Source organism: Scyliorhinus torazame, chromosome 21 (genome assembly GCF_047496885.1).
Source record: "Scyliorhinus torazame isolate Kashiwa2021f chromosome 21, sScyTor2.1, whole genome shotgun sequence".
Classification (NCBI taxonomy): Eukaryota; Metazoa; Chordata; class Chondrichthyes; order Carcharhiniformes; family Scyliorhinidae; genus Scyliorhinus; species Scyliorhinus torazame.
Window position 1 is genome coordinate 21,064,758 of NC_092727.1, and position 27,141 is coordinate 21,091,898.

The following is a 27,141-nucleotide window of genomic DNA, read 5'->3' on the forward strand; positions in this document are numbered from 1 at the left end:
CCCCAACATTCTGGCCACTTGCCATTTCAACTCAGCATCTTGCCCCCATGCTGACATGTCCATCCTTGGCCTGCTGCAATATACCAGTGAAGCCCAATGCAGACCGGAGGAACAACCTTCCCAATAAGGCGCATTACAGCCTTCCGGACTCAACATTGAGTTCAACAACAGTAAACTGTGCGTTTTCCCCTCCATTTGAGCCCCTTTTATTATGTGGTTCCTTGCTTTGGCCCAATGGAAACAGCAACCCCCATTAGCCACAACAGTGTCATCTGTCACTTGTTCTCAGTTTTGCTTTCACTGAGCACAGACCTTAGATCTCCTAGTAACACATTCTGCCATCTTACCTTTACGTCACTATCAGCACATTCTTTAGTCTTAATGCCACCATTAACACCCCCTTTGTCTTGTGACCTTGACATCTCTGTCCATCTCTCCCAACTCTGAACTATTCCTGGTCTTCAATTCTGCCCCACCTCCTCTACCCCCTCTCCAAAGATATAGGGCGGGATTCTCCGTCCCCCCGCCGAGTCGGAGAATCGCCGGGGGGCGGCGTGAATCCCACCCCGCCACTCCAACGGCAACTGCCGAATTCTCCGGTGCCGTTTTTTTGGCGGGGGCGAGGATCGGGCTGCGCCGGTCAGGGGCTGTTGTCAGTTTTCCCTCCCCCCGGCGATTCTCCGGTCCCCGATGGGCCGAGCGGCCACCCTTTTTCGGCCAGTCCCGCCGGTGTTGATTAGACCAGGTCCGTAACAGCGGGACCTGGCTCTGAGGGTGGCCTGCGGAGTCCTCGGGGGGGGCGCAGGGGGATCCGGCCCCGAAGGGGGCCCCCACGGTGGCCCGTGATCAGGGCCCACCGATCTGCGGGTGGGCCTGTGCCGCGGGGGCACTCTTTCCCTCCGCGCCGGCCTCTGTAAAGCTCCACCATGGCCGGCGCATGCGCAGGAATCAGGTCAGCAGTTCTGGGAACACGCATGTGCCAACTCGCGCCAGCCTGCGAAGGCCCTTCGGCGCCGGTTGGCGCGGCGGCAATCACTCCAGAGCCGGCCTAGCTCCCGAAGGTGCGGAGGATTCCGCCGTGGTTCACGCCACTCCTTGACACCGGTACGGCCCGCCCCGCCGGATACCGGAGAATCCCGGCCATAATCTATTACATTTCTATCCCTCTCCAGCTCTGAAGAATAGTCAAATGGACTTGAAACGTAAACACTGCTGCTCTCTCCACAGATGCAACCAAACCTCCTGTTTTTATCCAGCATTTTCTGTTTTTATTTCAATTTATCATCAGTTTGCTGTGAAGAATGCACGGAGGGTTTTGAGATGCATCGACTGTAATTGGTTTCAACATACCTAGGATGGTAAATTGGCTTCCTGCTCATGATCACCATCCCAGTGGATCCCATGAATGAATTTATATAACACTTTTCACAACTTCCAGACACTTCAAAGAGTTTTACAGCCAATTAAGTACATTTGAAGTTTAATCATTGTTGTATTGTAGAAAACATAGCAGACAACCTTTTTTCAAACTCCCAAAAATCTCAATGCAATAATGGCCAGGTAATCTGTTTTTGTCATGTTGATTGGCAAATAAATATTGGACAGGACACCAGTGGTAACATCCCTTCATTTTCTCAATATAATGCCATGGGACTTTTCATGTCCAGTTGATCAGTCAGAAGGACCTCAGTTTAATTTCTCATTGGTGGCACAGTGGTTAGCACTGCTGCCTCACAGCTCCAGGGTCCCGGGTTCAATTCCGGCCTCAGGTGACTGTCTTTGTGGAGTTTGCACTTTTTCCCCGCATCTGCGTGGGTTTTCTCTGGGTGCTCCGGTTTCCTGCCACAGGAATTTTCCAATGGCCGGTGCAGACTCGGTGGGCCAAATGGCCTCCTTCTGCACTGTAAATTCTATGATTCTAGGATCTGAAAATGACACCTCCAACAGTGCAGAGCTCCCTCAATATTCCACTAAGGTGCCAGCCTTGATATTTGTACTCAAACCCCAGAGTAGGACTGTTACTCAGAAGGGGGACTGCTCTGAGCCACATGACATTGGTGTTCATCACACAACTGAAAACATGGCAACCACAGTTTGACATTAGGTCAAATGTCTAGAATATAAAGGGTTATATCATAATTGACCACTAGATGGAGCTTGATGCAGAACAATATAAAGTACTGACTCTCAGGCTTCAGGGAGAGGGCTGGCGAGAGTGCAGAGGAGAGGTCTAGAGAGTGCAGAGTACAGTTATAGATAGAGTGTAGAGACTAGTGTTACTAGAGTGTAGATTGTAGATTGCTAGATTATTGCTTGCTATAGGAGTAAGTGGTCAAGCTTTAATAAGTACTGTAATAAATGTTAGTTTTGTTATTGAATTTAGTTTCTGTGGTATTTGTGAACACTACGACACCCATCCTGATAATAAGAATCACACAGAACATCACACACAGGGCTGCTGACATCGATGAGCGGAGGGAGATAATTGTGGGTAAGGGTCAGTAATTTTCTGACATCTGGATACATGAGACAGAACTTTCCGAGGTCAGGTGTCATATTCCATGTTCCAGGCCTTGCACACGGTCAATAGTTAATCTAAAAATGTAGGTGTTTTGCAAGACATTTTGCATTGGTTGTCAACAGTGAGAAAATCAGAGGAAAAACAGTTATGATCGTTACTGGCAAGTTGCCAGTCCCATGTGAAACCTTAGAGGTTATCGAGCACGATAGATCTCTGTGCATTATCAAATTGGTGATTGCTATGCCCTTAGCCTAGTTATTAAAGGGAATTTCACTGACTTGAGGCAGGTAGTGGAAGTTGGGGTGAAGGTAATCACATCCTGTTGAAGATCCCTGGACAGAATTATGGAAGTATACTAATTTAATCAAATCCTGTGACCGATGCTAATCTCCTTCCTGAGGCTAAGTAATCACATGGAAATCACTAGCCGAGGAAGTACTGCAGGCGAGCAAGCCTAAACTTGCCCATCCAAACGTAAAATTGCAGTGGTTCGGGACAGGTGGGAACCCAGGAGGAAGGCAGTCCAATAATTGTTACATTCACTCTTAACCTACAAGCTAGCCGGGACCCTGGAGCTGTGAGGCAGCAGTGCTAACCTACAAGCTAGCAGATGGGGAAACAGAAACTTTTGCCCAGTGACTCATAAAAGTGGCCATGTTAAGATATGTCCACACTTGGAACAGTTGATCTACCCTTATACAGGCAGTGAAGGGGTAATAAATGGCCGTTTTAATTTTTAAGTCACAGAAACATAGGGGAATCAATTCGGTATGTGTACAGGTGATCAAAACATTTCCAGTAAGATCCTTTCTTCCACTTCCCAGCTGTTCAGGCAACAATGATTCAGACTCAAATAGTGTGACAATACAGTCATTCCCCACCCAACAATGCCTGTGACCAAAAGGGAAATTAATTTATTGTCTAACCTCTGGGTCACAAGCACAGGAGCCTGTATTCTATAGATCGGCTTCCAAGCACCAGCATGGCCCACATGTTCAGTGGTTGTACTGCAACTCTATAGAATCCATTGAGTCCCTGCAGTGCAGAAGATGGCCATTCAGCCCATCAAGTCTTCACCAGTCCCCTGAAAGAGCACCCTACCGAGGCCCACTCCCCTGTCCTCTCCCCATAACCCCATCTAACCTTTGCTTTAAAAGCCAGCGATTTAGCCCTGTGCTAAACCAGCCCCTGAATGCCCTGAATTCAGCATGGCCAGTCCGCCAAACCTGCATATCGTTGGGCTGTAGAAGGAAAGCGGAGCCGGCGTCAGAACCTGACCGCAGGATTGAAGAATCCCTGCCCATATTTCTTATTGCCAGTCTCAGGTTAGTCAGCACAGTGGGGTTGGCAGCAGTCATAATTGGTGTCTCACAAAGAAGCAAGAATCAGATGGCAGGTTGATGATGACCACCCTGAAGCAAATCCAGTAAGTGCACTTGTTTACCTTTTATTTTTCAGTTGCAGCAATAACCCCATAAATTATCTTTTCAAAAGACAACAGTTGAAAGAAACAATGGTTGTGAACACCTGCGGTAGTTCTGTGTGGGATCTAGGCTCAAAAGAAAATAGAACACAGAAAACAAAAGCGAATTCAACACATGTTCTTTAATTTAGGCACCTAACGAAGCTAGAAGATCAAATGATTAAATATTCAAATATACGCACAACTATTATTTCATCTAAAATGTCCTCTTGTCGAACTGTTTATGTAAACCTCAGAAAATGCATTTCTTACTTTTGCAAATGAACTCAGATGCTTCAAGAGTCAACACTGTTCATTCCACATCTTCCACACATTCCTCTTACCAACTTTTACAGATGCACCATAGAAAGCATCCTATCTGGCTGCATCATAGCCTGGTATTGGCAACTGCTCGGCCCAGGACCGCAGAGTCGTGAACGCAGCCCATCACACGAACCTGCCTCCCATCCAGTGACTCCATCTACACCCCCCGCTGCCTGGGGAACGCGGGCAGCATAATCAAAGACCCCTCCCACCCGGCTTACTCACTCTTCCAACTTCTTCCATCGAGCAGGAGATACAGAAGTCTGAGAACACGCACGAACAGACACAAAAACAGCTTCTTCCCCGCTGTTACCAGATTCCTAAATGACCCTCTTATGGATTGACCTCATTAACACTATACCCCTGTATGCTTCACCCGATGCCGGTGTTTATGTAGTTACATTGTATACCTTGTGTTGCCCTATTATGTATTTTCTTTTATTCCCTTTCCGTCCCATGCACTTAATGATCTGTTGAGCTGCTCGCAGAAAAATACTTTTCACTGTACCTCAGTACACGTGACAATAAACAAATCCAATCCAATCCAATCCACATATGACTGGAACAGAGAGAGAGGGGCAGAGAGGTTCTTCATCACTATTGTTGCTCCACTTAGCCAAGACCTTTGATACCTGAAGTACAAAGATTTCTGTGAGATTATTATAACTTGCAAATGCCAAGGTCTATCCAAAATGTACACAATTGCACTGAAAAACCAATGGTCTGGATTTTGCGGTAAAGCTAAGGGTGACAATATGAGCCCTCACTGTTATTAAAGAGTAAATTGGACAGCAATGTCCGGTCTCCACATGCGCAATGATACATGAAAATCAAGAAGCTGCTGCCCAAGTGCTGCTCCTCCAAAAACATTGTTACAACGGATCTCACCATGAAAACATCAGAAGTTGCCATAATGATGTACTAAATATCCACTAAATACTGGCCTAAATAGCTGGCTTATAATGCAGAGCAAGGCCAGCAGCGTGGGTTCAATTCCCGTACCGGCCTCCCCGAACAGGTGCCGGAATGTGGTGACTAGGGGCTTTAACAGTAACTTCATTGAAGCCTATTTGTGTCAATAAGCGATTATTATTATTAATATTATTATTAAAGGGCAAGTATATTTTGAGCAGGTACATGGGAACACCACCATCTGGGCATACCCCTCCAAGTCACTTACCATCTTGACTTCAAAATATATCACCGTTCCTTCATTGTCCCCAGGTCAAAATGCTGGAACACCTTCCTGATCAGCACTGTGGGTGTATCTACATCGCAGGGACTGCAGTGGTTCAAGAGGTGATAGGAAAACAAAGGTAGGTTTAAGGAATGTTTATTTGTATGGGTAAACATTAGAAATAAGGTTTAGTTTTAGGTGGGTTTAATTTAATGTTTCTGTGCCTGGAAGGGACCTATAGTTAGATTCATGTTGGACAAAGCTGTTTGTGTGTGGGGGTGGGAGTTGATTTTGATTCCAACTGAGATTGTATTGTGCTTAGAGAGGCTAAAGTATGAAAAATAAATAAAAGCCTAGAGAAGGATAAGTGGTTGCTTAGCAACTGGAGCCCTGTAAGGGTAAAAAAAAAGCTTTTCTTTGTTCTTAGTTTTTTTTTAAAACTGAAATCCACAGCAGTTTGAGACAATTCACTGAGGAATAAACAGTTCATAATTCTGCCAGGAGAAGCTGGACAGGATAAAAGGAATTACAATGATGCAAACTTCCCAAGGAACAAGTTACTGTCCAGATAGCCATAGAATTGGGACACAAAGGGCGAGATTCTCCGACCCCCCGCCGGGGGATCTGGGCCCACCGATCCGCGGGCGGGCCTGTGCCGTGGGGGCACTCTTTCCCTTCCGCCTCCGCCACGGTCTCCACCATGGCAGAGGCAGAAGAGACTCCCTCCAATGCGCATGCGCAGGAATGCCGTCAGCGGCCGCGCATGCGCCGCCCGGAGATGTCATTTCCGCGCCAGCTGGTGGGGCACCAAAGGCCTTTTCCGCCAGCTGGCGGGCGGAAATTCATCCGACGCCAACCTAGCCCCTTAAGGTTGGGGCTCGGCCCCCAAAGATGCGGAGGATTCCGCACCTTTGGGGCGGCGCGATGCCCGTCTAATTTGCGCCGAAAGTGTTTCTTATGAAGTCTGGAGTTATACAGAGCAGAGGACAGATTACTGTTCAGTAAATTAACTGAGAGTTGAGGCATTGGATCGTGAGAGGCCAGAAAGGTATCTGCAGTGGTGTTAAGATTTGTGAGATATTACGACAGTTTGTGAGACATTTCTTGAAATAATCAAGTAAATTAGTGGCTGGATAGCGGAGTTTGTGTAGAAGCCTTTAAGACCAAGAAATCCTGAAAGGGTTTGGTGTCTTTGCTTGGCTTTGCTGGTAAAAGTGGAGTGGAAGCTCTGTTCATAAGAATCTTTTGGAAAATGTGGACTGGATTTCAGCATGCAAACTGCTACTGGAAAGCATTATTATGAGTGAAGATTTTGAAGTGTGTTTTTAGGAATGAAGTTTAGAAACACTCATATGATAATCGTCTGGGGCGATTCTGAGGAGACATCTGGGCCGGGATTCTCCGATCGCCCGCCGGGTCGGAGAATCGTTGGGGGGTGCGGGAATCGCGCCACGCCGCTCCGATACCGGCCCGCCCATTCTCCGGCGCCGATTCTCGGGCACCTGTGGAATCGCAGCCGCGCCGGTTGGGAGCCATTGAAAGCGCCCTCCACCCGGCGATTCACCGCACCTCGACGGGCCAAGTGCCCGCCGAGTTCGGCCGAGTCCCGTTGGCATAGGGTACGTACCGTCCTACCCGGCGGGAACGCAGAGTTCCAGCTGCGAGGGCCGTCCTGGTGGAGGGGCGGGGGGATCCAACTCTGGAAGGGGCCACCACGGTGGCCTGGCCCGCTATGGGTGGGTTATTTCCGCGGGGGACCTATGTTCCTCCATGCCAGGCCCCTGTTGGGCTCCGCCATATTGCCCGGAGGCCAGAGCGGAGACGGGAACCCAAGCGCATGTGCGAACTCGCGCCGGCCGTGGCGCTTATGTGGAAACCCGCGTCGGCCGTGGAGCCCGTGGGCGGACCCGCACTGGCCATGGCGCGCATGCGCGGGCCCGCACCGGCCGTGGCATGCCGGATGGAGCAGTGGACACCTCTCTGGCACCGTACTAGCCCCCTGGGAAGGGATGAATACCTGGGCCTGAAGGCCCGTTGACGCCGGAGTGGCTCGCGCCGCTTTTGACGCCGGCATCAGAACTTGGCCGCAGGATCGGAGAATCCCGGCCCTGGACATTCACTTGGGATTCAGAGTGGAGAGTGTATTTGACCATCATCATCTTGTGTGCTTAAAAGGTATTTTTTGTGTAAATGAGGCCATTGAAGCTTAAGGTGTATTTTGTAATCCATGTTAGTCTTTAAATATGTGCGTATTTGTTGAGGTAAGGGGGGAATAAAGAGTATTGTATTATAATATGTTTTTTCAAGTTCAATAAGTGTCCTTTTCTTGTTAAAACTAATTAGCAGTCCTGTGACTCTGTTCCCCAGGTTTGATAAAAAAACTAAAGGGTCTTTTTAGCCAGGTCCCATTCTGGGATTTTGCCATTCAGTTTTAACATTGTAATACGTTTTCAAGGCGATTGGAGATGTGCAATAAATGCTGGCCCAACCAGCGACACTCACATATCGTAAATGAATAGAACATCTCTATTATTAATGGATTATATATCTTCATTATTGATAAGCAAATTTACTTTTACAGGCATGGAGTCTCATTCCTTCAGATTTTCCTTATTGATGACAATTTTTGCTTAAAGTTAAACATTTTATTTGACTTTTTTTAAATTCTATCTCTTCACTCTCCCTCTTAATCCCACCTTTCCTTTCCATGCTATATTGCATTGTGTACAACATTCGGCATTGATTTGGCTAGTTTAATTAAAACTTCCTGATTTAAGTCTTCCATGTTCTCAGTAAGAATTCTTCAATCTGGTTGGTTAGGAGGTAGACCTTTGCTTGTCCCCTTAACAGGCCCCAGATCCCCTGGAGAGGAACTTGTGCAAAAGTGGCTCACTAATTACTGCAGAATTCAGTACAAAAACCATTGGTAAGTCTGTGGGCAAGTGCAAATATAATAAGCGAATGGTGCCATTCATTTCTGGCGAACTGCAAAATCTGGCCCAAAATCTCCCCATTGGTATGCCACGTCAAAACTGATTAAATATAAAATACACTTGTTTTTGCAGAGGCTGTCCGCCATAGTGTGACACCAGGATCACAAGGCCCTGCCACTGTCAACAGGGTCTTCCAGTGTTCGCAACCTCCGCCGCCAGAGAACCCATGACAGGGGCTCACCGTCAGCGATACCGGAAGATTCCGCCGGCGAGAACAGCCGTAAAGTCCAGTCCGTCATTTTTTAAAACTCCAATGAATTGTAAGCTGTAACGGAGAGAACATCTGAACCGACATCTCAGCTCTATTTTACTTAAAGTTCAATTTTGGACTGAACGAAAGATGGGCACCTTGCATCCGAAGACCTAATTATGAAACAGTGGTTAACACTGCTGCTTCACAGTGCCAGAGACACGGGTTAAATTCTGGCCTTGAGCGACTGCCTGTGTCGAGTTTGCACGTTCTCCCCGTGTCTGCGTGGGTTTCCTCTGGGTGCTCCGGTTTCCTCCCACAGTCCAAAGATGTGCGTGTTTGGTGGATCGGCCGTACTACATTGCCGTAGGTGTGTAATGATATGTATATAGGTGTGCCAGTAAAGGGTTAATTATTACATTTCAGTGTAATTCAAACACTAGAGGGCACCACTGGTTCCCAGTATAAATATCAGACCTCAGGGAATGCTGTGTGGTTAGCAAAGAAGAAGTATTGATCACAGCACGAGGAGTAATTTAGATTAGGGAGAGTTAACACAAGGTCATCATTAGTTAATACTAGATTATAAAATACTGTTTAACAGACTCAACCTTATTTTATTAGTAGTTGTAGCTCAGTAATGTGTGCGAACTTTATTCAATTAATCATTATTCAATAAATTAGTTTTGCTTCAATCTAAAGATTGGTGGTTTATTTGTCATCAATTCATCAGGCCATCCTGGATCAAAAGGCAAAGAATAACAACATATTACCACAAAGTAATATAACAAGGTGGAGTGACGGGGATAGAGTGGGGATTTGGTGGTCTTTCAGAGGGTATGTGCAGACTTGATGGGCCGAATGGCCTCCTTCTGTACTGTAGGGACGCTATGAACAGGATGGAGTGTGGCATTAAGATGTTACAAAAAATATATGTTCTAGTTTGCCCCTTTGCAATTGCTTCAAATCAGTTCAGTTCTGTGTAATTGCATCCCCAATGTAATTAACACACTTTTCATACTAAACTTGAATAATCTACAGATTCATGTGAATGCTGATTAAAGCAAAAGCATCCAAAAATTTCAAAAGGGAAAGTGGCAGATGAAGCAGCACAAAACCGCACATGGACCTTGGAATCCAGCCCAATGTTCCAAGTTTCAATTAATTACATATTGTATCTTGTTTAATGGAAGTATTTGGAACACCCCAAATAGAATTGCAAATTGTGCACAGGGTAAGTATTAGTTTGTAAATTTATAAAGAAATGGCGATTGCCTGATGGGTGTGAGTCCATGATATATTTAGCAGGAGAGAAGCAGGACACTTCCAGGCAAATAACCGTGAGGAAGCAAAGGGCAAGGCAGTTCCTCGCTGTCACCAAACATTGCTTCAGAAGGTCAGGTTTACCATTACCTCTGAAATGGTGTCTTCTCAAGGTAGGAGGATGTGACAGCGCCCATTAATGGAGACATCAGAAATTCAATCATGTTATCTCTAATTTGCTTGAAAATACGCTATACTGCGACTACTGCCAGTCTAAAGTGAAAATAGCAAGAAACCAAAGTGATATAATTATATTAAAATAAATACATTGAACATTGAAGAAGTACCCAGAGTCAACCAGAAATACATTGTGATGTTCAGTTATCTTTATTTATTCTTCTTCATTCTTGGAATATGGCTGTAGCTGCAAGACCAACATTCATTGTCCATCCCTAGATGCAAGTGAGAAGGTGGTGGGGAGCTGCTTTCTTGAGCCGTTACAATCTGTGTGGTGGAGTTGCTCCTATGTGCAGTTGAAACACAGAAACATAGAAAATAGGAGCAGGAGACCATTCGGCCCTTCCAGTATCTACGCCATTTATTATGATCATGGTTGGCAGCATGTGGCGCAGTAGTTAGCCCTGGGACTGCGGCGCTGAGGACCCGGGTTCGAATCCCGGCCCTGGGTCACTGTCCGTGTTGGGTTTGCACATTCTCCCTATGTCTGCGTGGGTTTCATCCCCACAACCCAAAGATGTGCAGGGTAGGTGGATTGGCTAAATTGCCCCTTAATTGGAAAAGAAGATAATTGGCTACTCTTAAAATTATTTGTTTTAAATGATCATGGCTGAACATCCAACTCAGTAACCTGTTCCTGCTTTCCCCCCATAACTTTTGATCCCTTTAACTCGAAGAGCTATATCTAACTCCTTCTTGAAAAGTTGTGGCGTCAACTACTTTTATGGTAAAGAATTCCACAGGCTCACCATTCTCTGGGTGAAGAAATTTCTCCTCATCCCAGTCCTAAATGGTTTACCCCATATCTTCAGACAGTGACACTGGTTCTGGACTCCCCTGCCATCAGGAACATCCTTCCTGCATCTACCCTGTCTAGTCCTGTTTGAATTTTATCGGTTTCGATGAGATCCCCCTCATTTTTCTGAACTCCAGCAGATATAATCCTAACTGACTCAATCTCTCCTCGTACGTCAGTCCCGCCAGGAATCAGTCTGTAAAACTTTGCTGCACTCCCTCTATAGAAGGAACATCCTTCCTCAGATAAAGAGACCAAAGATGTGCACAATATTCCAGGTGTAGCGTCACCAAGGCCCTGTATAATTGCAGCAAGACATTCCTGCTCCTGTACTCGAATCCTCTCGCTATGAAGGCCAACATACCATTTGCTCTCTTTACTGCCTGCTGCACCTGCTGCTTATCTTCAGTGACTGGTGTAAAAAGACACCCCAGTGTCATTGCACATTCCCCTCACTCAATCTATAGTAAGTCAGATAATAATCTGCCTTCCTGTTTTGCTATGAAAGTGGATAACCTCCCATTTATCCACATTATACTGCATCTGCCATGCATTTGCCCACCCACTCAGCTTGTCCAAATCACACTGAAGTATCTCTACATCCTCCTCACAGTTCACCCTCCCACCCTCCCACCCATCTGTAAACTTGGAGATACCCTGCATCTAAATCACTAATATATATTTTAACCAGCTGGGGTCCCCGCACCGATCCCAGTGGAACCCCACTGGTTACTGCCTGCCTTTTAAGACCCGTTTATTCCTACTCTTTGAACATAGAATATAGAACGATACAGCGCAGTACAGGCCCTTCGGCCCACGATGTTGCACCAAAACAAAAGCCATCTAACCTACACTATGCCATTATCATCCATATGCTTATCCAATAAACGTTTAAATGCCCTCAATGTTGGCGAGTTCACTACTGTTGCAGGTCGGGCATTCCACGGCCTCACCACTCTTTGCGTAAAGAACCTACCTCTGACCTCTGTCCTATATCTATTACCCCTCAGTTTAAAGCTATGTCCCCTCGTGCCAGCCATTTCCATCCGCGGGAGAAGGCTCTCACTGTCCACCCTATCTAACCCCCTGATCATTTTGTATGCCTCTATTAAGTCTCCTCTTAACCTTCTTCTCTCCAACGAAAACAACCTCAAGTCCATCAGCCTTTCCTCATAAGATTTTCCCTCCATACCAGGCAACATCCTGGTAAATCTCCTCTGCACCCGCTCCAAAGCCTCCACATCCTTCCTATAATGCGGTGACCAGAACTGTACGCAATACTCCAAATGCAGCCGTACCAGAGTTTTGTACAGCTGCAACATGACCTCATGACTCCGGAACTCAATCCCTCTACCAATAAAGGCCAACACTCCATAGGCCTTCTACACAACCCTATCAACCTGGGTGGCAACTTTCAGGGATCTATGTACATGGACACCTAGATCCCTCGGCTCATCCACACTTCCAAGAACTTTACCATTAGCCAAATATTCCGCATTCCTGTTATTCCTTCCAAAGTGAATCACCTCACACTTCTCTACATTAAACTCCATTTGCCACCTCTCAGCCCAGCTCTGCAGCTTATCTATGTCACTCTGTAACCTGCTACATCCTTCCACACTGTCGACAACACCACCGACTTTAGTGTCGTCTGCAAATTTACTCACCCACCCTTCTGCGCCTTCCTCTAGGTCATTGATAAAAATGACAAACAGCAACGGCCCCAGAACAGATCCTTGTGGTGCGCCACTTGTAACTGAACTCCATTCTGAACATTTCCCATCAACCACCACCCTCTGTCTTCTTTCAGCTAGCCAATTTCTGATCCACATCTCTTTGTTTCCTGTCTGCCATCCAGATTTCTATCCACCTCAATACACTACCTGTAATCCCTTGCGTTTTATTTTCCACGCTAATCTCATGTGGGACTTTGTCGAAAGCCTTCTGAAAGTCCAAATAAACCATATCCACTGGCTCCCCCTCATCAACTCGATTGGTTACATCCTCAAAGAATTCCAGTAGATTTGTCAAGCATGATTCGCTGTTCATATATTCATTCTGTCTCTGTTGCACAGTGGTTAGCACTGTTGCTTCACAGCTCTAGGTCCCGGGTTTGATTCCCACTTGGGGCACTGTCTTTGTGGGTTTCCTACGGGTGCTCCTGTTTCCTCCCACAAATCCCAAAAAGACGTGCTTGTTAGGTGAATTGGACATTCTGAATTCTCCATCAGTGTACCTGAACAGGCGCTGGAGTGTGGCAACTGGGGGATTTCCACAGTAACTTCATTGCAGTGTTAATGTAAGCCTACATGTGACACAAATGAAGATTATTTAAAAAAGGAAGAGAACTCCTTTTCCATCAGATGGTTGAATCTCCACGGATCTACACCAACCCTCAACCCCTACCCCTCTCCACACACCCCCCCCCCCCCACACCACCCCCCCCCCCCCCTCCTCCCACCTGCACCATAAACGTGTTTAGCTGATTTACCATCCCCAATTTTATTCCCTGATTTAGAGCTGGACTTGTCCGTCATTGGTTCCTGTACATAGTTGAAGTCTCCCCCCATGATAAGCTGGTGGGATTGGAGGTTGGGGATCTCCGCCATTGTTTTTTTTATGCAGCCGGTGACGTCCCAGTTAGGGACATCTATATTTACAAGAACCATGTAAGGACCCTTCCAGGATCCCTCTAACCATCACATATCATCCCCCTGGACCCGTCACTCTCTTTGTCGCTGTAAGGTAAAGGCTGTCCTTTTGTTGAACAGTATGGTCACCCCCCTTGTCTTTGGGTTGAAGTACAACTGGTATGTCTGTCCTACCCAGCTTTTCCTTTCCCTCAGTCGGTCCTTCTCCCTCAGCTGTGTCTCTTGAACGGGCAACACGTTAGTGGTTAGCTGCGGGAATCTGTTCGGAGAGGAAGGCTTCACCAAACCCCCAGAGGGTTCTTTCCCCCTTATCTTCCCCCAATTCCCCCAGCACCCTGCTCTCCCTGGATTACTATTTTGCCCACCAACTTCTGCCAGGCACTCCCTCCCTTTCCGGAGATGCACAACTGCACCACTCCACCCCAATCTTTCTATTCCTATACACTAACCTACTCGTCCTTTTGGTCTCCCCATTTACCCCTCCTCATCTCCAAGTACAGTTGCCCTCTTCCCCTGCCTTAAATTGTACAGGATCAAGGAACAAAAAGAGAGCCAAAGTTAAGAGTTCTTGAGTGTCTCTTATTGTTGCTTTGCAAGTCCATTCTTTCAAATAAATTTGTTCACTTCCTCCGGCATGTTAAAAAACTCGTTCACTTCCTCCGGCGTGTTAAAATAGAGTTCTTTGCTGGTGAACGTGAACCATAGTTCGCTGGGTACAACACGCCAAACCACACCTTACTTTTAAATAGCACCATTTTGGCCCCGTTAAACTCTGCCCAACGCTTGACCAGGTTGGCTCCAATGTCTTGGTAAATGTGGATTGTGTGTCCTTCCCACCTACACAACCACGTGCTCCTTGCGCAGTTACGAACCTGCCCTTTGACCTGAACTGTATGCAGTTTTGCGATTGCCGCTCGTGGTGGTTCTCCTGATTTGGGCTTTTGCTGGAGCGATATGTGGACCTCGTTCACCTCTGGGGGTTTGGTGAAGCCTTCCACTCCGAACAGTTTCTCGAGCATCCTCGCGACACACTCTGTCGGGTTCCTGCCCTCTGTGCCTCTGGTAGCCGACAATTCCCAGGTACTGCCGACGGGACCTGTTCTCCTGATCATCATCTTTCCCCTTGAGCGCTTTCTGGGTAGTTACCAACCTTGCAACCTCGGCTTGGAGCGAGGCGATTCGCTCACCTGGTCAGGAGTCATTTTCTCCAGATCCCACACCGTTGCTTCCTGGGTCTCCGTTCTCCGCTCCGTTCTGTCTATCACCTCCTTTCTGGGGGGCCAATACGGTTTCTATTGCTGACCTCATAGCCAACATAAGGTTCTTTTTATTGAGTCTCTGTTTTTCTGGAGCTCTATCACAAGACACTCCATTGACAGGTGGTCCAGCATTTGTGTTGGAATCCTTGCTGGGTCTGCCATGTTCTGCACTGTTTCGCCCCGCATGTCACTCGTTCTGAGGTTGGAGTCTTCCTTTCCCAACCTTTGGTGATTTTAAAACTCTGCGGCTAGTTCAACGGCATTTCAATCATTGTGTATTGGTTGGGGGTGAAGCTGGGTGATTTTGAGGTGTTTTTGCATCTGTTAACAGGTTAAAAAGACCTGGTAAGAAGTTCTTAAGAGAGAGCCACCTATCGTGCGACCGCTGAGCTCATAGCCTCCACCAGAAGTCCAAAGCGTTCTTTTCTGATGGAAATGGTAGACATAACAATTTGCACAAATATTGTTTTATAGGCCAGTGCATTCAGCAGCTGGGAAACAATAGTGGTGCAAAGCTAGGGGAGCAAACAGGAATAGAAAACACACGGGAGGAAAAATTGGGATTGCATTGACATTCTTACAATGGTGGAAGGGAGGCTCCAATCATGGCCACAGGTGGAACTGGATCGGAGCAGACAATTGGGTGGGGACGGCAAGTGCTGATGGTGACCAAACATCAGCAAGGCATGCATACCGATCTGCTGCCGGAGGGTGGCGAGTGATCCAGAGTGGAGCAAAACAATTAATAATACCGTAATGAAACATGCTTTTCATCGTCATTTGTAATTGAAGAATCTCAACAGTTCTAAACACTTAATCAAGCCATCTGTGAAAAATGTAACAGCTGCTAATTGTCCCAAAGCTACTCGCTTTCTTCTTTCTCCAATAACCGTTTGAATAAGCATAACAACAGCCCAATGACAAAATTTGCTTTTAGATACTTTTGCCAGGTGATGATTTTGAAGGACTTGCAAAGCAGGCCTGACAATATTAATTAAAGTTTTTTTTAAAATGCATTGTGTGTTCTCGCTTAAAAGATATGTAAAAGAGGTGGTGGGGCGGGGGGGGGGGGCGGGGGGGGGTACTTAGGTTCAGGGCTTTTAATTTGTTCCATTTTGTACAGTTCAGTGCATTTGCCATTTCAAATTCCCAACGAGAAGTCAGTCACAGCTCACCTAACATGAGTCTACATACAGCTGTGTGTCCCTTGGATCTGCCCACTTCTATAGTTGATCTACAGCTGCTGAATATGCGATGTGTGCAGATTTAATCGAAAGACAAGGGTGATTAAGGAATGCGGTAGCTTTACCATTGTTTGCCGAATCTGATTTCTAGTTGTTTAAGTCAAACAGAATTTATCTTTCCTGACTGAAGTTTGCAGTTGTTTCACATTTTGCATCAATTATCTCTACTCGGGTGAGCATATGAACAGTGGCCATTCATTATTCATCTTTCCCTCCAAACTGCGTAATATCAACTCGCCCAGTTTCTTCGTTATGGTGCAAGTATATCCTGTGGCTCTCCCTCCATTGCTATCCTCCTGCTCTCTGTTACTCTCCCTCCACCACTATCCTGTCTCTCTCTGTCTCTCTCAGTTATCCTCTGCAGCTGGATGGAGGCAATTTGAGGATCTTAAAACCCTTTGTAATATTGGTCGAGTTCTCAGTTCCAAACCCAATTTCTACCCTAATATCAATTCCATGGCCAAATCTGCTTTTTCTTTTCACCCTCAGCAACATTACTTCCTCGTTCCCTACCTGTCCCACTTAAATCCAACTATCCAACTCCATGGCTAACTTTTCTAACCAGCTCAGTTCAAACACGGCAACCTTTGACAATTTTTTTCAAGGGACGTGGGCGGCGAGGTCAGCGGTCAATCGGAAACGATAAATACTGTTTGACTTAAACAATGGCAAAGCTAATTCATTCCTTAAGCCCTCGAGCTTTCGATTGAATCTCCACATGTAGCATATTCAACAGCTGTAGGACAATGTAAAAGTCATCGCTGTCTGTAGGCAGTCCCTGTATTTATGTTAGGTGAGCTGTGAATGAATTCGAGTCAGAAATTTGAAATGGCATCTGCACTCAGCTGTGTGAAATGAAGTGGGAAAAAAAACACTGAATCAATTTTTGGGGGCAAACTATTGAAGCTCAGTCTTCTTACAGAATAAGAATTCCCTTTCCCACACTCCCCATTTTCCCGAGTCAAGCCTCTTTAAGGAAAAGCCCAGGCTGTTGTCAGGTGTTCCTGCCACAAAGTCGGAGCATGTCACTGACAATTGGGGTCGTTTAAACAGTGCCGCAAATAGGACCACCACTGCATCATTCAAAGCGGCACATGCCAGTTTAATGGGGTATCAGAGACCCAAAGATCGAACGACAATTTTAATGCTAGGTCTGCTCTCAGGCTGAGGGGGGATAATGCCCACTATCATTCCCCCTCAAAACGTGATCCCTGGGCGTTTCTCCTGGGGGCAGAGCTGGAACAGGCAGAAGCAGGGATTGGATTGGATTGGATTTGTTTATTGTCACGTGTACCGAGGTACAGTGAAAAGTATTTTTCTGCGAGCAGCTCAACAGATCATTAAGTGCATGGGAAGAAAAGGGAATAAAAGAAAATACATAATAGGGCAACACAAGGTACACAATGTAACTACATAAGCACCGGCATCGGATGAAGCATACAGGGGTGTAGTGTTAATGAGGTCAGTCCATAAGAGGGTCGTTTAGGAGTCTGGTAACAGGGGAAGAAGCTGTTTTTAAGTCTGTTCGTGTGTGTTCTCCGACTTCTGTATCTCCTGCCCGATAGAAGAAGTTGGAAGAGTGAGCAAGCCGGGTGGGAGGGGTCTTTGATTATGCTGCCCACTTTCCCCAGGCAGCGGGTGGTGTAGATGGAGTCAATGGATCGGAGGCAGGCTCCATATCCCCACCATAAATTCCAAGAAGTGCACAGGATGGCAGCAATCATGGCAGCAGGAGAACGATGAAGAAAATCAGAGTCGGTGAAGGTGGCAGTATGCCTTACTCCATTTTTTTTACCATTGCTGACACTATTTTTCCGATTTGACACAGTATGGTACAGGAAGATATAGGCCAAAATCGTACACCTCATCACTCCATTCTCCTCAGACTCCAGTAGCCACCCACCCCATCCCATCCCCAGTCCCACAACAAATTGCCTCAAAATTCTCAAGCTTGCTTCATCCCACCAAAGTGATATATAGATGCATAGTGCAGAATTCTTTCAAATTTTAGGCATTTACGCACAATCTCCACTTTTCTGACACTTAGTGACTCCTTGTTGCACATTTCCTTTGTTTAGGTACATAGGAATATTGGGTCACTGGCTGTATGGAGTTTGTACGTTCTCCCCATGTCTGCGTGGGTTTCTTCCAGGTGCTCCGTTTCCTCCGACAGTACAATGACGTGCAGGTTAGGTTGGTTGGCAATGATCAATGCACAGGGTTACCAGGATAGGGCGGGGAGTGGGTCGAGGTAGGGTGCTCTTGCAGAGGGTCGATGTAGACTTGAATGGCCTTCTTCTGCACTGTAGGGATTCTACGATTCTATCCCTGTCAAATGCTGAAGAATTTTATGTTTCATTGCAATCACCTCTCATTCCTCCAAATGCTAGGGACCAGAAGTCTAGTCCAATCAACCTCTCCTCAGAGAACAAACCCCTCATCTAAGGAATCAGTCTGGAGAACATTTGTTGCACTTTCTCCAAGGCAAGTATAATAGTCTTTACGAAAGGAGACCAGAACCATACGCAGCACGGTAGCATTGTAGATGGCACAATTGCTTCACAGCTCCAGAGTCCCAGGTTCGATTCCGGCTTGGCTCACTGTCTGTGCGGAGTCTGCACATCCTCCCCGTGTGTGCGTGGGTTTCCTCTGGGTGCTCCTATTTCCTCCCACAGTCCAAAGATGTGCAGGTTAGTTGGATTGGCCATGATAAATTGCCCTTAGTGTCCAAAATTGCCCTTAGTGTTGGGTGGGGCTACTGGGTTATGGGGATAGGGTGGAAGTGTGGACCTTGGGTAGGGTGCTCTTTCCAAGAGACGGTGCAGACTCGGTGGGCCGAATGGCCTCCTTCTGCACTGTAAATTCTATGAAATAGTATCTAGATAGAGGCCAGGATCCTCCACTTCCATCCTGTCTGCCATAGCAAGTTTCCCGATGTTCCAACCGGGCTTCCCACCCCAACCTTGTGGAACCGTGCAAACAGCTCATTAGGGCTACTTGATATGTCATTGGTGGGTAGGACCCGTCATTCACAAGCCAGGTGGGATGCTCCAGGCCCCCACAGCTGAGAGACCCGCTATCCTGAATTGGTGCAAGTATTGAGGAACAGAGGCCTGGCGTCTTGCACTCCGAGGAGTGGAATGGTCGGAGGTACCCTCACAACAATTGTCGCTGGAGTGCCGAGGGAGGTGGTCCTTCATGGGAGGTGGTGATCAGGGGGATTTGTGCTGGGCTGAAGGGGTTCAGGTCAACGGGCTACCCTGGATGAGACTCGTTTGTCTGCTCTCTCCACCTGCTGCCATTAAACAGTCAGTCAGTATGTCAAAATTAAAGTTTTCTCCCCATGTTTGTGTGGGACTCACCCCCACAACCCAAAGATTGAATTGGCCATGCTAAATTGCTTCTTAATTGGAAATTTTGTTTTTAATTAAAGTTTTCTCACAATCCAGTAAATGTGATATCATCTGTACCCCTAGGCCATTTAAACAGTCACTCAGTATCCCAGAAATACACATCCCTCATAGTGACATGAAACTGATGTCATCTGTACCCCCAAGCCCTTTAAAAAGGCTGTCAGTATGTAAAGTTTAAAGGTCCGTGAGGTGAAGGTAAAATTTATCCCTATAAAGTGGGAACAAAACCAGAGGGATTCCCACTGGCGCAAGGAATGACCCTGGCATGCCATACTATGATACTTGGATTTTCTTTTTGCAAAATCGGCTTCTCCGGGGTCTGCGCTGCATCTGAGAGAGATCTTTGAAGTGGTTTCCATGGTCAATTTCTTTGAAATATAGAAGTCTATGTGTATGCCTAGACGGCTGAAAGCTTTGAACTGCATTGCTTACATTCAGTTTCACATTCCACTGCCTGCTGAAAGCTTCTTGATTGTCAGATCGGGGCAGTTTCAAAGGGGAGAATCAGTTTGATTATTTATATAGCTCTGCAGGGATCCATTAACTCATGGGAGCAGGTATCTTCCTAACTGTAGTACTTTTTGCAAGGCTGCCTCTTTATCTTCAGGTGCTTTCTAGAAAGTGTAGCTGTGGAGAATGAGGAGAGTACTGAGGGCTGACTGTGGGGCAGTAGGGTGAGGGGGATAGCGGGTAGCTGAGGAGGCTGAAGGGAGGATGGGGTTGAAGGGGTTACTGATGATGGGGGAACTGCAGGGTGGGGAGGTACTGGAGGGGGTGAGGGGGAGTGAGGGGGTTGAGGGGGAGACCTGAATGGGGGGCTTTGGGGTGTGAGGGAGGTACTGAGGGGGTGGTCCGAAGGGAGTGGCTGAGGGAGGCCCTTGCATGCAATTAAGATGTGGGGGGTTGCACTGCCAACAATCCGGGGAGGATGCCGCAGCAGTTTTTTGTGCCCTGATATCAGACGCGTGTGTCATGTCAAAAAGATTAGATCCCGCCTCTCTCAGATGCAGCGCAGACCCCGGAGAAGCCGATTTTGCAAAAAGAAAATCCAAGTATCATAGTATGGCATGCCAGGGTCATTCCTTGCGCCAGTGCGAATCCCTCTGGTTTTGTTCGAGGTGTGGTTCGAGAGGATCACTGCATTTAATAAACTGCATTTATTTCATTGATCACTTATGTAAACAAGTATTTGTATTCACTCAAAGGCTTAATGACCACTGGGAGCTGTCAAACTGTGTACTGACAGGCACCCCACTGTTATGATGATGCATTTTGAAATCATTCACGTAGTGCTAATTCTACAATGATAACCCTCAGGCTTATATCAACAGGTAAAGCATTAAAAAAAGCACTGATTTTTAAAAAATAATGCAGATTTTCTTTTAATTTAAAGGGTGGGTGATTTAAATTCCTTGACAGCTTAACTGTTCTATTGGCAGCTCTCTTGGCAGTTCCAATGAGCTTGACAATTCCAAATGCATTTATGTACTTTTTTTGCACATTCATGTCTACTTTTAAGAATCTCCAAAAGACACCTCAGCATGTCCAAAAGGGTCCAAAGGCCAAATCCAAAAGGGTGCTTTCCCTCCCCAAAGAACTCCAATTACTTTAAACATTCTCCTACCTGGTATAACGTGCACACATTGTCTATTAGACATACTATGAGCCAAAAGCAAGTCTAACTGAGAAAGCTGCACTCTGACATGTGCAGTTGTCTCTGTGAATTCCGGATGTGCAAATTTAAATCCTCCCCTTAAAAATGGTGGGGGCAAAGACCTCTGTATCCTAACCTCTGCTGCCACTTTTGCAAAGATGCAGAGCATCTCTGCCTGGGTAAAAGTTCAGGCCAAAGAATACAGAGTTATCTGTAGTATTCCAAAGGGAAAAGAACATATTCAAGATCCAGCTCTCAACAGAGGGTTAGGGACTGTTGGAGCAGCAAGGAAGAGATTAAGCCTATTCTCGGAATGTCCTAAAGGTAGGTTTAAAGAGCAGAGACACTGGATATTCTTTGCCTTTTCTCACTTGTGCTAACTCATGTTCTCGATAATTTGCCACTATCTTAATCTGCATATTCAACCCAGCCATTCTAATAAAATACGTCAGCTAACAATAACAACCATGGGAATGTACAGAAGACTTCACTGTGACAAATTTTTGTTTCATTTGTAATGGGTCTATTTCACTAAGCTAATGTAACAATTCAAAGCACTACATTCCAGAGCATGGTAGATTTATGACTAGTTGTAAGGATATTACGACAATCTAACATAACCACATTCTGCTCTCAGCACCAAAATTTATTAAGCATGTCCACATAAGTATGTTTCTCTTAAAGTGGTATTGGCCTCCAGTTAAAGTGTCAGAAATAAAAGCCATAGTCTGAAATCAAGCAGAAGGGGCAATTCTTCCAGGTCTCACAAAGAAACCTTGGGCCTCCTCTGTGCCTAGCTTCTCCATCCCCCCTCTCCCGGATGAGAGACCCTCAGCACCCCCTCTTCTCAACACTTAGCTGGATGCTGGGAATAATTTCTGTAAGCCTCTGGCCTGGTTTTCTGCTGCCTCAAATCCTGTAAACACAGAATACAAGTGCAAAATATGGTGAAATAGGCTAATGGAGTGTTATCTTTAATAACTAGCTGACGTTCGCATCAGGTGGAAGAAATTCTCTACCGTTATACAAAGCCAATGGTTAGATCATAGACGCAGGATACGATTTAACGGAAACATTTCTGAGCATAATTATGGGCGCGATTGGTGGGGGGTTTCTCGTCCGCCGCAGTGGCGCGAGGTTCAGCAGCAAGGCCACCAATACTGCAGTGCCCCACCAGAGCGGTCCAAGCATCGGAGCCGCATTTTCAGCAGTCTGATGTACCGATCGATGACAGCATGGGTGGCAACATGGGCCTCGTTGCATCGGGTCTCCACCTTGGTCCCTGTCCTCTACACTGGCATCATCAACCAGCAGGTACCTCTCATCTCCCAAACGCCAACCCATAATCGTGGGATAGTCTTCATAGAGGCCATGGTTCTCCAAGTGTCCCAGGAAGTAGCTCTCCCTCACACTCCCTGGGAAGCGTGCACACAACGTGCATAATACGGAGGTGGTGGTCGCATACGAGTTGAACATTCAGAGAGTGGAACTCCTTCCTGTTAATGAAGGGCACTCCCTGAAGCCTCGGTGCGCGCAAGGAAACGTGAGTACCAACAATTCCCTCCTGGACCTGGGGGATATCGGTGATGGTAGGGAATCCTGCAGCCTGGGAATCTTGATGAAATTGGTCCAGCTCAAAGTTGATAATGTCTGATGCCCGGGCATATAGACCATCTGTGACCTCAGGGATGCACTTGTGGGCTGCAGCTTGTGATATGTCACACAAGTGCCCGCTTGAGCCCTGGAATTAACCAGTGGCATAGAAATTCAGGGCTGCAGTTGCCTTCACGGCCACCGGGAGCAGGTGTCCTCCTCCTCCATGGGGTGCCACGTCTGCAAGGATGCACTGTTTCCTACGGCACATGCTGCCTGTCATCTCCTTGACAGGGTGTCTTTCGGGATGCATGGACAAGTCATGCAACCCACATTTAATCCCTGCGACGCACCACTAAATTTCCGGTGGACTCAGGAATAATTGGTGACAATCAGCTCATTAATGAGGTTTCCATATGAGGCACTTCCTGCCTCCAACTTAATCATGCCGCTAATTTTGAATCTAATTGATAGGCAGAAGCTTTTTCTGCTGGTGGGGTCAAGGATAAGGCGACATAACCTTCAAATCAGAGCCAAGAGAGGAGTTAGGGAACATTCCCTCACTTAAAGAGCGATGGAAGTCTGGAACTTTCTCCCTTAAAAAGCAGAAGATACAGAAGCTCAATTCATAATAGTGCACTGGAGAATGATAGATTCTTGCCATGGGTTAAGGTGGGACATGAGACCAAGGCAGTTCCGGAAACAGATCAGCCAATGGTAGAACAGCTGCAATAGTCTACTCTTGTTTCTATGGATCCTGCATAATAGCCAGCTGATGGGAACATGCAAATGAAGTTCAAGAGTTTAAACCTTCGAGGCCTCACTCACTTAACACCCACTTCAACTGCACCCGCAGGGCCAGGGACAGCCCTGGTACCCAGCAGCACATCAGCGGTCGAGAAGTTGAGAGACCTGGTAGGGTCCCTCACTTTGGTGGACATCTGGCAGCATCTCCACCCTGACTCCAGCGTGTTCACTTTTGTAAGACCTGGAATCGGAGTGTCCAGAATCAACTCCTTTTATATTTTGAAGGCATGGTTTCCCTGCGTTCCGTCAGCTTCCGTGCAGTGATCGCATGCTCGGACCGCTGTCTGGTGTGGGCGGAGCTTGCTCCGCTTTGCGCTCAGGCGGTGTCCGGGTCTGGGCGCTTTAACAACCTGCTGCTGGAGAATGAGCAGTTCCTGGACAAGTTTTGTCGCTTCTGGGTCGGCTGGAGAAGGAACCCGGGAGGCTTCCCCTCCCTGAGGCTGTGGAGGGACATGGATAAGACTGATGTTTGGGTCTTCTGTCAGGAGTGTGCGTGGGAGTCGACAAAGTGGTGGTGTTGGAGAACAGGTGCTTGACCTGGATATTGAATACAGGAGTTGGGACGTCTTGCTGAAGTTGTACAAGACATTGGTAAGACCACACATGGAATACTGTGTTCAGTTCTGGTCACCCTATTGTCGGAAGGATATTGTGAAACTAGAAAGAGTGCAGAAGAGATTCATGATGGTCTGAGTTATAAGGAGAGGCTGGATAGGCTGGGACCTTTTTCCTTGGAGGCTTAGGGGAGAACTTATTGAGGTCTATAAAATAATGAGGAGCTTAGATTAGGTAGATAGTCAGCATCTTTTCCCAAAGGTAGAGAAGTCTAGAACTAGAGGGCGTAGGTTTAAGGTGAAAGGGGAGATATACAAAAGAGGCCAGAGGGGAAATTTCTTCACACAGAGGGTGGTGAGCATCTGGGTTGTCAGAGGCAGTGGTAGAGGCAGGTACGATTTTGTTTTTTCAAAAGCAGTTGGACAGTTACAAGGGCAGGGTGGGTATAGAGGGATATGGGCCAAATGCAGGCAAGTGGGACGAGCTTAGTGATAGAATCTGGACGGCATGGAAAAGCTGGGCCAAAGGGCCTGTTTCCATGCTGTAAACATCGATGACTCTCTGACTACTGACAAAGGGTTCCAACGTCGAACTTCCTAAGTCCCGATGTCAGATCTCCAGTGCTGGAGAAGACTGCGTCTGTCCTGAGGGACGATGGATCACCTATTCCAGGTGATGAAAGAGTTGACACCACATGGACTGGGAGGTCACCCATTGCCTGTGGCCCTGAATGCTACTGCCGCTCTGAACCTCTAGCCCAGTGTCTCATTTCAGGGCTGAACAGGTGACCAGTGCTGCATTTCCGAGTCAGCAGCGCACAAGTGTAAAAGGGAGATCGTAGATGCACAATTTGCGAGGGCCCACGTGTACATCAATTTGGACCGAGACCAGGTGACCCAGATTGCCAGAACTATAGGCTTCGCCCGTATAGCAGACATATAGGTACATAATGTCATCGACTGCACCCATGTGGCTCTTCATTCCTCGTGACGGCATGGGCTGCAATTTTTGAGCTGCAAGGGATACCACTTCCTCAGTGTCCAGCTTGTCTGTGACCGCGCGATGTGCATTATGCAGGTGTGTGCCCATTTCCCCGGGAGTGCCCATGATAGTTACATCTTGGGACGATCATAGCTCCCAGCCGTTTTTGAGGGAGAGCAGGGTGAGGGAGAGTTGGCTCCTGGGGGACAAAAGGTAACCACTCAGGAGGTGGCTGATGACGCTCAATGAGGCTCATGCATCAATGCGCTTGCTGGTCATGAAAGCGATTGGACTATTTCAGATGCTGCAGTCAGCAGTGTCATAATATACACCAGTGTATCATGGTGCAGACACACACTGATGGACACACAGTGGGACCAATCAACACACACAAAACCGCAGCCAATCACCAGTGAGAGCACACGCACTATAAAGACAGGGGGCATCAGAGTACCCGCTCATTTGAGTTGCAGCTAGCTAGGAGGACAGAGCTCACAGCCTGCAACACAGACATTCACCATGTGCTGAATGCATCGACTGGTTAGGACAAGGCAAAGGTCTTTAGTTAAAGCTAGTATCGTATTAACCCACAGTCTAAGTAAGTTTAGACTGTTAATGATTCAATAAAATAGTGTTGCACTATTTCAAGTGTTGGTGACCTGTATGTGATCCAGAACACCCAACATATCATGATACCAGGAGTGGTGGGATACTAGCACTTCTTAGACCTACCTGCAAGTATTCCATCATCCGCCAGCATTCCGTCATCCTGCGACATGGACAACATTAGCCTGCCGCTGCCGCTCCGCATCGCAAGCAACCTCGGGGCCAACTGGAAGATTTTCAAACAGCGCTTCCAGCCGGCCCAACCACGTGAGACCCTACAGACCCATGAGTTGGTCACGTCCCCTTGGTCCAAGGTCGGCATCGACCTGTTCCACGAGCTGGGCAGGGACTATGTCCTGATTGTAGACTATTTTTCAAACTACCCGGAGGTGGTACGTTTACATGAAATCACATCGTCTGCAGTCATCCGTTCCTGTAAGGACACCTTTGCTCGACACGGCATCTCACTCACTGTGATGTCGGACAATGGCCCCTGCTTCATAAGCCAGGAATGGTCCAACTTTGCCAGGAGGTACAACTTTGTGCATGTGACATCCAGTCCCCTGTACCCCCAATCCAACGGCAAAGCGGAGAAGGGCGTCCACATAGTCAAAAGGCTCCTCTGCAAGGCTGCCGATGCTGGGTCCGATTTCTACCTCGCCCTGCTGGCCTATCGCTCGGCCCCACTGTCCACTGGCCTGTCACCAGCCCAGCTGCTCATGGGTCGCACCCTGAGGACGACACTGCTGTCCATTCATGTCCCAGACCTCAACCACATTCCGGTCCTTCAACGAATGCAACTGTCTCGTGCACAGCACAAGGCGGCTCAGGACTCCCGTGCAGCTGATCTCCCTGCTCTGGCTCCAGATGACAATGTCCGCATCCATCTTCCGGATGGTGGCTGGTCTGCAACCGCTGTGGTTCTTCGGCAGGTGGCTCCCCGCTCGTTCCTGGTTCGTCTACCGGATGGCTCCATTCTGCGCCGCAATCGGCGTGCACTTCATCTCGTTCCGCGCTCGCTAAGTGATCCTCCACCATTGCCACGCCCTCCTGTTGACCCAGACCTGGACTATGCAGAGATTCCGGTCACTCTGCATCCTCCTCACTCTGACGCAATCCAGCCCGCTCCTCAGCCGGCGGATCCCGACCCACCCTTGAGACGGTCAACCAGAATTCGTCGCCCACCTCAGAGACTTAATTTGTGAACTTTGTGGACTTATGGACTTTCTGATTTGTTCTGTTCTTCCATTTAATCGTTCAAGTGGTTTGTATATAGTGTTCATCTCGTTATTCTTGTGACACACTGTTTTTCTGCACCAGGCACCTTCCCATGTAAATCGCTTAGTTTTTATGTACACAGTCCTGTAAATATTTCGCACACAAGTAGTCAGGAACATTCACCATACACTATTTAT